The sequence below is a fragment of the Monomorium pharaonis genome, chromosome 7, assembly GCF_013373865.1.
Source record: "Monomorium pharaonis isolate MP-MQ-018 chromosome 7, ASM1337386v2, whole genome shotgun sequence".
NCBI lineage: Eukaryota > Metazoa > Arthropoda > Insecta > Hymenoptera > Formicidae > Monomorium > Monomorium pharaonis.
Window position 1 is genome coordinate 24,271,970 of NC_050473.1, and position 12,487 is coordinate 24,284,456.

Here is a 12,487-nt window from a genome sequence, read left to right on the forward strand (position 1 = left end):
GCAGGAAGTATACAAAATCATTAATTCTACAACATTACTTACAAAGCCACTAGTTCTACAATGTTACATACAAAGCAACTAGTACTGGACAGTAATAATTTGTTCCTACCAATGCTACAATGCTCACTATTTAGTTTGGATTTAAAATTTCTATATGGTAAGAAAAATTTTCATACATTCACAGATCACATTCAAAATAAAAATTTTACAGTTATTGTTAAGGAATCTATTTTGTTTGTAATTAATGCTCTTGGAACATATAATCATGTATCGGCTTGGCAAATTTGAGAAGTTTCTGTGACAGCCACACTTACCAGTTCACTATTACAAGTTGGCACATGATTATATGTTGCAAGCGCTTTAAGTGAAACATGGACAAAATAGGTTTATTATCAATAATTGTAAAGGACAATAAACATAATTTTAAAAGTACAATTATAATTTAACTACAAATAAAAATTTTTTTTAGGATGAATTAGGTGGGAGAGGAAGTGAATGAGAAGGGAAGGAAGAGTACAGAAAGTGGTGGAGGGAAGTAGAAAGGAAGAACAAAAAAGGAGGAGAAAGGAAAAGAGCAAAAAAGAAAAAGTGTATCTATATCTACTATAATATTATCCCCTATACTTATATATATAGAGAGAGAGAGCAGAGAGAGAGGAGAGAGAGAGAGAGAGAGAGAGAGAGAGAGAGAGAGCGAGAGGAGAGAGGAGAGGAGAGACAGCAAGAAGAGCCACCACAAGCCCCACCAGGAAGGTGTTGCCTCGAGCCACACCCCAAAAACGACCCAGAGCAAATGTTAGACTCAAGTTACAAACGTGGGAAAAAAACTCCGAAGAGAATTAAATAAAACACTCTACCTAATTCCCACCCCAGATCATTCAACACCAACCACCCCAGTAACCATTTCGAATGACTTAAAAACAACTAAGATGCATCGCAATATGCCACAACACTAAGGCATTAGAAGCCCTCAACATGCTGAAGAATAGTAATTGAACTACCTACACGAAATTGAAACTCATTCTCCCATCGAAACTTAGTTTCACTCATTTTCACCTTTAAACGAACTATGATTTTCCTATAATCCTGACTGCACCTAGACTCCCAAGGTTAAGATTAGCTCACTGCTACACCCCTAACAGATCAGCTGGTACTATCTCCCTTTTTGCTATTAGAATATCGGTCATCCATGCGAGCTATTGACAAAGTGCGTGCTCCCAGTACAAGGACAAGAAAGGGCAGCAGATCCGAAAACGAAATTCCCTGTCCGTGAAATATCATTATCGCTCCTGTCAACCAATCAAGGCAACAAATAATGGTGTGAAGAAAGTCTCTTGTAAGCATCTCAGCGGCAGTTATCGTTCACAAACACTAGATTTTTTTTTTAACTCCTATCATCAAATGCGAATTCCCAAAAATTCCCATTTTGGATCAATAAATTCTAAACAAGGAAAGATGACAATTTTCATAAACATTAAAATATTTTTGGCAAAATTAAGCGCTCAATATGAACTTACACAGGAGTATCTCCTCAACAGACCATAAGATAAATCCTATTCAGTCCTCCCAGCGGACTTGCGGGGATTACATACCGACCGATTCCCCACATTTCGTACTGTTCCCCATGTGATTATCTTGTCCGGCGTACCTCGGAATAACTTAATTAAACTTCCTTTTGAAGATGCTGATGGAGATAGTCGGCCTCTTTAGGCCAACAGATCTGTTGGAGTTGGTGTCACGGGAGTTGGGGGGCCTGTTGTGGAGCATTAGCCGTGATCCCTGGGAAAGCTGTGTGTAGGCATCTTAAAAAGTTAGACCACACCCGGACGAGATTAGTAACGCGGTAGTTGCGTGGGGAAAGGAGTGAGCAGGGGACGAGGATTGGGAGATGGAGGGGTGGGGGAAAACGCAAAGAAAGAACAGAAATAAAATTCTAATGATCAAAAACGAGAAACAAAAAGGAAATAAAACAAGAGCAGGACGAAGAATGATAAAAAAGAAAAAAACATAGATAAGGGGGAAAAAGAAAAAAAAAAAACAGAAAAGAAAGAAAAAGAAAAGAACAAAAGAAAAGAAAAAGAACGAAAGAAAGAAGTGCTGAAAACGATCGTCACGACCGCCCCGGGGGGGACCGCAGCACACGAACAGGCAAGCACCGCCGCCGCCGCCGCAGCCAAGTCGGAACCCGCCCGCCCAGGAACTAAAGAAAGAAAGAAGAAAGCACGAACGGAAGAAAGGACGAATAACGACTTTACCACATCAAATCCCTCCATCCCATACCCTCCATCCCGCCTCAATACCTCACTCCCTCCCTCCCTCCCTCACCTCCCTCCCTCTCTCTCTCTCTCTCTCTCTCTCTCTCTCTCTCCTCTCTTCTCATCTCCTCTACTCTCTGCCGAGTAAGTAGCTTGTGGACGTGTTTTTCTGTCGCTCCGTCATTTTTGGCTTTTCTGCTGTTCTTTGCCCTCCGGGGCCTTTTCTTTTGCAGACATATTGTCAAGGGCGCTTATTACTTGACGCTGGTGCATGTGGAACTGGTGGGTGCTTTCTCGTTTCATGCATTTTTGTGCATTTTGTGCTTTTTATTGACGATCTCTCCGCTACTGGCTCGCCGCGGCCGTCGAACCGCTTCTTGCGCCTGCATCATCCGAGCACGTGGTGATCACGCTACATCCATCAATACATCGATTTTGCCTGCTGTTCATCTTCAACATCGTGACACCTGTTGGGCTTAAAAAGATCTAACTCCAACGTGATCTCTCAGCTGATTATCTGCTATCTGTGACAGTGATTTGACATTACACTCTCAGTTCTTATTCTTATTTTTCGTGCGCTAGTGCTCATACTTTGAATGTCGGAGAGTTTGAATACTGACTCACTTATGCTGCCCGTCTGTGCTAAATGTAAAAAAACCGTCGCGACTTCACTGGTTGAGTGCGGATGCAAGAGAGTGTTCCATCCTGGATGTGTTAAATCTTACTCTGTCAATAGGTATGCTGACACGTGTTGCAAGTCACTTTCTACATCGTTAAATTTGCCTCTCACTCCTGCCGTTGATAATTTGGTGCGTCCCTTTGAGCTTGATTCTGTCGGGATGGCTTCCGCTGTAAGTGATGTTGCTCAGTCGGGATTGCAGGCGCATGTTGCCACTGACACCATTGCAACAGACACTTCTGTTAGTGAGCTGCTGATCAAGTTGATGGCTCAACTTAAAGAGACTGATGCAAGATTTGCAGCTTTCATTGAAGAACAGCGTGGTACTAATGGCGAACTCAATAATAAACTTAGTCAGTTAAACAGCATTGCCAGCAGTGTTGAGCGCAATAGTCAGCGAATTGCGGTATTGGAGCGGCAGAGTACAACTCTTGTGGACGAGGTTCGACATTTGAAAAATGAGATCAATGCCCATCACTCTGCATTGAATCATACCGAGCACTCGCTTATTGTTTCGGGTGTTCCGGCGGCAATGTCTGTGTCGCCCATGACTTGCGCACGTAATATTTTCAAGACCCTTGACATACCGGAATTATCCTGCCACATCCTGGATGCAAGGACTGTTGTCAGAAGGATTCTACCAGTGGCATCCAGTGTTCAACCATTGCCTGCATCATCTACTACTTCAGTTATCGTTGCTCTGACCTCGCGTGCCGTTTGAGATGTAGTTATAACCAAGAAGCGTATGCGGCGTACGCTTGTTCAGGGCGATATTTGTGGTAATGGTTCCGATCGGAGGGTTTACGTAAATGAGCTTCTCCCTAGTGGCCTTAAATAATTATTTCTTAATTCGCAATGATCGTGTGGGCCTAATGGATGGGAGGGGTAGCTTGCTACGTACATAAATCACTTAAAGCTTCTATTGTTTCTATGTCGGACGGTGATCACATTAACGAACCTGAATATTTGATTATTGAAATTCGCTTACCTAATGATGAATCTTTGTTGTTTGCATCCGTTTACAGAAGTCCAAAAGGCTACTACCTTAATAAATTTGTTGCGTCGCTCAACTGTGTTTCTCACATGTATAAAAATGTAATTATCGGAGGTGATCTAAATTGCAACTTGTTGACTGATCAATTCGAGGCAACTTATTTACGGAATCTTATGTTTGGCCTATCACTACATATTGTCCAATCTGAAGCCACCTTTCATACAGCTACCTCTGATACATGGCTTGATGTCTTCATAGTTGATGATTGCGAAAAGATTGTATCTTTTGTGAAATCTTCTAGTCCTTTTATAGCTGGTCATGACCTTCTGTCTCTCGCCCTGTCCATAGGATTTCAAGCTGACACTGAGCACCTTATTAGGAGGAGAGGTTACGGGCGTATAGTGGACTCTGAGTTTCTTGAGCTTCTTAAAGTTGAAGTTAACAGTGCTTCTACAGTCATTAGCAGTTTATCTTATGAATCTTATGTTCATGAATCTAGTGCAATGCTGACCCGGGCTCTGGGCAATGCACTTGATGTTTGTGCTCCGGCTCGTACTTTTGTGGTTAGAAGGCCGCCGGCGCGATGGCTTACTGAGGATTTGAGGAGCCGCCTACGTGCTCGCAATACTCTATACAAGCAGGCCAAGCGTTCCAACAGTCTGCTCGGATATCTTAGATACAAACACTTCAGGAACCAACTGAATTCTGATATTAGGCGTGCTAAGAACGAGTTTCTTCTTGCCTCCCTTGACAATATATCCAATCCTGCCAAACTTTGGAGGGAACTGGCTCGACTTGGTCTCGCCAGGTCCACCTTTGGTTCTCCACTCAATTTTTTCACCTCATCCCAGCTAAACTCTTATTATGTTTCTATTTCTTCTGTTTCGCCGCTATGCTTTGCTGAATTTACTTCTGCCATCTCTTCTTTATCCTGTCCACCTTGTCGTCCTGAATTTGTGTTCTCTCCTGTCACATCTAACATGATATATAATCTAATTGCTCATAGCCCCCTTCACTCTTATGCGTCGGGCGCTGATGGCATTCCACTTTATGTTCTGCGTTTAGCATGGCCTCGTATCTCGTCCTGGATTGTAGATCTATTTAATAAGTCATTGGAACTCTCTGTTTTTCCATCTCACTGGAAGCTTGCTCTCATCCGTCCCCTATCCAAGATTAATAAGCCTAGGTCCCCGTCTGACACTCGACCGATTGCCAATTTACCGGAAATGTCTAAAATCCTTGAAAGGTTAGTCGCTGGCCAAATTGTGGACTACTTAAATAATTATAATCTTTTGGATCCGAGGCAATCGGCATATCGGTCCAACTATAACACCCAATCCGCTCTACTTCGTGTTTGTGATGATGTTAGGGCGGGGATCGATGCTGGACTCATCACTATTTTAGTCTTATTCGACTTTAGCAAGGCGTTTGATACCGTCCCGCATCTCCGACTTCTTACCAAACTAAAAGTACTTGGTATTTCTGAGTTAGTTGTCACTTGGCTCTACTCATACTTAACTGGTCGATCTCAGGCTGTAATAGATGAAACTGGTGATCGCTCTGAATGGCTTCCAACTTCCCTTGGTATACCTCAAGGTTCTGTATTGGGTCCGTTGCTATTTTCACTTTTCATAAACGATATTGGCAATGTTTTGTCATTTTCCAGTCATATGTTGTTCGCTGCAAATTTATCTTTCCTGCTCTCCTATGAATGTCCTTCGTGGCCTCGAATTGATCTCTAAAGATGCAAATGCTATATTTGAGTATGCAAACAACAATGGTCTCAAAATTAATCTAACTAAGTCTAACGCAATCATCTTAGCTAGTCAACCTCACACTAGAAACATTGACACCTCTCTTCTCCCTCCTATTATAGTTGATAACACTCCCTTATCTTTCGTTAGTGAAGTGTGGAACTTGGGTGTCATTTTTACGTCAAGCCTGTCATGGAGCAAACACATTTTACGGGTCTCTAAAAATGTTCACTATGCCTTGTATAAGCTTAAGTTCAATAAAAATTCTCTCTCAACTGCGCTTAAAATCAAACTAGTCAATACTTTAATTATTCCTCATATAGACTACTGTTGCTTGGTTTATCATGGTTTGACTGGTGAACAGAATATTAGATTACAGAGGCTTGTGAACTGCTGTATTAGATTCATCTTCAACTTAAGGCGCGATGAACATATTACATCGTATAGACGTCGTCTTGAGTGGCTCTCTGTTGAAAATAGAAGGCTGTATTTTCTAGGTTGCTTAACATACCGCATTCTTTATCTTCAGTCTCCTTCCTACCTTCGTGAACTCTTCATACATCTTGATCCTTCAGTTAGGAGATCAAATCGCACAATTTCATCATCACAAATTTTCCATATTCCTCCTCATCGAACCTGTGCTTATAGAAATTCCTTTCATTTATCTGCGGTTTACTTTTGGCACTCTCTCCCTGATCATATTGTATCTGCGCCTTCACTACATACTTTTAAGTGTCTTCTTCGCGCATATCTTTTAGCTTACGAATCTGTCTAAATGTCATTTACTGCGTTTTCCTTGTATGGTCTATCTCAGCGTCCTTATTTTTCTCATATTTTGTTCTATCTCTATGTTACCTTAGTTTTACTTATGATTAGAGTTTAATACTGTCAACTCTTACTAGCTCTTATTTATGATTAGAATGTTGTTAATTATTATAATTTTTATATTTAAATCATTATGTTATTAATCATTATTACTTATGTATAAATCAATCAATATCACTTGTGCTTCGTTGGCTTTATACAAATACGTTGTACTTTATGCTTTGTAATCACAATTTGCTCTTTAGCCTAGGCTTGGGCATAATAAACGTATCTATCTATCTATCTATCTCTCTCTCTCTCTCTCATGTGTACGTGTATAATGTTACGCGTATATAATGCCATTGTGATTTCTATTGTAAAAAATTGTAATTTTAAATAATTATTATTTTATTATTTAAGTTAAATTGTAAGAAAGCAATTTTGTATTAAAGCAAATTATTCGGTTTAGAGGCGTCAAGTTTTTGTAGTAAAATTTGTATTAAAATATTTATTTGTAATATTTGTACAAATAATTATTTGTAAAAGTATTACTTACGACTTCTTAAAATAAAATTTGACTATGAATATCAATCTTATATTTATATTTGAGAACAGTATTTGACAAATGTAATGGAATATTTTATTACATATTTTTTTGTATTTCCAATGACAATTGATAATGACTAGCAATAAGCAAACAACAAATTCATCTTCCAAAAACACAATAAGTTTTTATTATTGACCATGACAATTGCTTGTTGAATTTTACAATTTTGTTATAATCATACAGCATAATTCGAACTAACTTTGTGAGGAAAGAATATATCTCTCAAAAGACTTGTGCATATTTACTCTGATGGCACAGAGTTTCAGTTATGTTGCAGAGACGTTTCAATGTTTCAATTGTGTATCATTACATTTGTAATATTTCTAAGACTACCTTTTTTGTAAACATTACATTTGCAACATTTCTGCAATCATCTTAATTGAAACTTTACTTTTGAAATGTATCTGCAATATAGTATTTTGTAATATTACAAATACAAAATTTCTGAAACCTTTTATATGATATGTTTGGCGCACATTCTCGGCAACGCGGGTACAACGCCAAAAAGCATTATGCAAGTTACGTCTCATGTCATGGCATTCTCATATATATGCATGTGGGTTATAGATGTGTTTATAGTAAATAAATATATAATTATATATAAATTATTTATGGTAAATAAAAAATAAAGATTTGTACAAGTAATATTTTGTAAATATTTATAAATATTTTATAAATATTTTTATAATATTTATGCTAAATCTTAATGATCTGTCAAATCCAAGATCACAAAAATATTTATAAAATATTTGGATAAATATTTATAAAATATTCAAATAAATTATAAATCATTATAAATATTTTGTAAATATTTTATAAATATTGTGTGCTGTCTGGGATATAATTTAGTTTTATGAAAAAAACAACAAAAACATTTTTATAAGTTATTCCACATGTTATTTCGCACATGTAAAAATCAATTAAAAAACTGTATATTTATACATATATATTTATATTTATTTATAAATATTATTTAACTATACGTTTCATGTTTCTGACATCTATTGAACTGATCTGTAACAAATAAATATGTATTCATGAGCATCAAGTGTTCATGGATCATCGCGAAATGCTAGGTTGCGTACGATCTTCGAAGTCAAGCAGTGTCGAAGGCGGTTCAGAGTTGGATGGGTCACCGTAGAAGTTAGGCAATGCCAGAGTGACAACGATGCTTGTTGAGAAGCAACGTAAATTTATTTTTTTTTTACATTATAATTATGTTTTTTCAATATTTTCATAATGGAAGTGCTGCATATATAGGACATGTACCCAAAATATTTTCTAAAACATCAAAATAACGGCGATTTTTACTACCTAGGATAGTTATGTTCCCGTAATATTTCAGAAACGTTCTTGCAGACCAAAGTGGACATTTTGACATTGCTGCAACCTTACAGAAACATTGCAGAGATCTAACCGAAAGCTGCCACAACATATTTCCGTAATATTTCAGAAACGTTTTTGCAGATCAAAGCGGACATTTTGACATTGCTGCAATCTTACAGAAACATTGCAGAGATATAACGTAACGTTACTGCAATAGTTTCAACATTTCAGTGTTATGTCTCTGCAACATTGCAGAAACTTTTGTGTCAGGGTAACCGTGTACCAATCAAGTTTATTAATTGTTAACATGTAATTTTTTGATGATATAATACAAGCAACACATATATTTATACAAAATACACATTTTATACTTTATGCTACAAAGGGAGCCGTTTATTTGTTTAATTTAAAAAAAAAAGTAAAAAAGCACCAAGTATACGCGCGCAAAAAACGCTCGCAAAAACCTATTTTTGTACAAAATAATTTTAATTTGGCACTACAAATGTATGAAATTTTAATAAAATTATCTTTTTTCCTTTTCCCCCCAAAAAACAAAAAAATATATATTCTCTACAAAAGTAATGATATGAAGAAAATGCGCCAACTATGAAAATGGATCTTAATTAGTTAGTGAGTCAAAGAAATAATCATGTAGAATCAGTGCGCAAATAAACTTTAGTGCCCTTCCATCCGGTCAAGAAATCTATTTGATTCGACAGATTTGTTCGAGAACATTGATAAAAATAATTTTAAAAAATGAAATTTTTTTTTAAATTCTTATTTCGTCAATCATCTATTGAGGCTCCATAAAGCCTCTACTAATGATCCACAAAACATCCGCCAGTCATCCACCGAGGTTTCGTAAAGCCTCTATCAATAATCCATACAACGTCTAATAGACCTCTTTGATGACGTCTAATGGAGGTCTAATAAACGTACGCAGTGCGGAACTATGAATTTCTAATGGCTCTATATTGGACGTCTAATGGACGTCCACTGGAAGTTTAAATCTTCCATGGCAGACATCTAATGGACGTTTATTGGAGGTTTTATTTCTATATGGAAATTGTAATATAACACGTGTGTTATATTACAATTATATTATTGAGTGGGAAATTACAACTAACAAGCACATTACATGTAACTTTGTGTTTGCTGGGTATGTATGTATGCATATGTTGCGCTGACATGCGCGATAGTTAATTCCGGTAACTTTAGAGAAAAAAGTACTAAAAAGTCTGTTTCTCTCTCGCTTCTCTTCTGGACACCGTTTTCTATACATAAACTGTAGGCAATTGCCAGTCCATATTTATATAAGGTCTATGAGCCACACTAGTATTTTTTAGAATAAAATTATAACTACAAATACTTCCTGACAGAAAAAATAAACCGTTAACTTCATCCTATCATTATTTAGGGAAAAATTACGTTATTTCATACCTTCAAGGTCCACATATTCTGTTGAGCACTCTGTAAATTCCAAGCACTGAGATTAATTATAATATATTGTTGCGTGCCGCGTGTCGCCCGATACATCCCTGAAGCGCCAGTCAGCTGACGGACCGATCGATATTTTCGATCGGCCGGTTGCCGGGAAGAATTTGTTATTGAAATAAATGAATTAAACGGCTGGTTGCCGGGAAATATTTGTAAATAGGAATTGTAGACAGTTTAACGTCGGACTCCTGCCGTGGAGGACGTGTCACGCGCTTTCTCTGTTTGAGTTCATTTAGCAATAAAGTTCTTGAGATCTTTAAGTGAATTGATTTCCTTTCGACGCGAGTGAGTGTGTGTGCGCGGAGTATCTTTTGGCGACTCGACGCAACAATATATATATATATATATATATATATTTCTCTCCTCACCATTCACTCTTTTCTTTTATCCATTCTTTTTTTACTTTAATTGTCAATAGTGTTTCTTCCTCTCTTTCTTTCAAAATAACTAAAAATAAAACATAGCACAAAGGCTCATCGCTAAAAGGTTTAGTAAGGAAAAAAAGCATATGGAGAGTCAGGTAACACAAAATATGTAGGAAAATTAGTTTTAAGACAATTGCTCGTGCGTTTTCGTTTGATGTGTCCATGTCGCGGTGGTAATCCATTGACGATAGGATCATAAGAGTGTGTCGCAACGGCGGTCCGTTTAGCGGTAGGATCATAGAAGTGCGTCGCAACGGCGATCCATTTAGCGGCAGTATCTTAGCGGTGCGTCGGCAACCGCGATCTCTTAGCGGGCCGCTACAAAGAAACGCAATTATTCTTTGTCGGTATCTTGTTTTTCCGAATTGGCGATTATAAAACCGGGAGCAGAGTGACACCCGAGCAGTCGTTGCTAGCCATCCGAAGGGCTCACATCTCGTGTAACTCTACTAATAAACCATATTATATTCCCTACACTTCTAAGTCACATTCATTATCATCAATCCTACAAATATTTTAGTGACATTTAAGGGAAGCATGCTGCCTAGTAACCTTCCTATGTATGGAGGTATAACGAGCATTAAAATAAGACCTTTCATATTAGACGTCAAACAATGCTTTTACTGTTACAGATTTGGACACATAAAAGCAGTATGCAGAAACAAAACCAAAATGTGCCTAGTGTGCGGGGAACCATTTCACGGCAAATGCAACAACCCACCAAAATGCCTTAATTGCGGATGCAATCATAAAGCAACGGATAGAAAGTGCACCACATATATAACTCAAAGACAAGTCTTGAGATATGCTGCAGAAAAAAAATCCCAATAATAACAGCTAGAAAAGACGTACAGCTACAAAAGACAGATTATAGGGATGCAGTTGTAAGCAATAAACCAAAAGAAACATACATCAGGAGAAAAGAACAAGAAGTAACAAGAGAAAGGGATAATATCTATACGGAAAGAAGATATCATACTACGCCAGCCAAAAATCAATTTAAAGATACACATGAAAGAGAACAAATACCAAAACAACCCCCATGGATAACAACGGATTATACAAACAAAAAACAAGAAGAAGAATGGGATAAACCTTCAACCTCAACAGCATATTGGAAAAAGAAGGACTCTCAACAAACACAACCACAGCCTAAGGACTTGAATCCTAAGGAAAATAAAGACCCAACCAATAAGGAACCGAACATAATAGATGAAATGATAAAATTAATCAGAAACAGCTCTACTTCTAAAGAAGAAAAACAAACTCTAAAAGAAATTACGAATTATTAAAGGCAGCAATCATACAGAACAATACACAAGAAGAAACAAAGCCAAATAAGACCGATGAACAGGCAATGATCTTCACAATTTGGAACGCCAAAGGCACTAAAGGTAAAAAAGAAGAAATAAGACAGCAGAGCAAAAACACAGAAATATTGTGTATCACGAAAACCAAACTCAAAGGTAAAGACAGTTGGCACCTCCCGGGCTTCCAGATTCAAAGAAACGACAGAGCAAATGAAGACAACAACAGTATAGGTGTAGGGATAAGTATGAATGTTATCACGCACGTGGCGTAATTAAATTAAGATCGTGTGAGGGATCGTCGCACGGAAGTCCCTACGACTTCCGTGTGTTACCGGGTAAATAACAGGACACTGGAGTCAACGGCAACAACGTTTATTAGACGGAGTAAAGATAATACGGAGCACGCCGGTAAGGCGTGTAGCTGATCGCGAGACCAATGGCGGACTATCTTCCCGCCGGAAGAAGAAGGACCCACAGCGCCACGTAGGCGCGGGTCATGCAATACATAGATGCGCATGGCTAGTCGCCACACACTCCCCCCCGAGTGTTAACGATGGAGAGAATGTTTACAATAGGCACTTAAGTGGCTATAAATAATATCACAATTCGTTGCGGTAGGAACAATCTTTTACAAGTTAACGCTGCTTACAACTATGTAGTATACGCAGGTTGAATGCGATTGCAAAACGAAGAGGTATAAAATTTCTTAAACGTAACGCTGCTTAGAACTAGAGAGTAGACGCAACTTGAGTACGAAAGGTACTAGAAAATAGAAATTCTTTGAACGTAACGTTGCTTAGAACTAATGAGTAGACGCAGACTAGACGGAACAATAA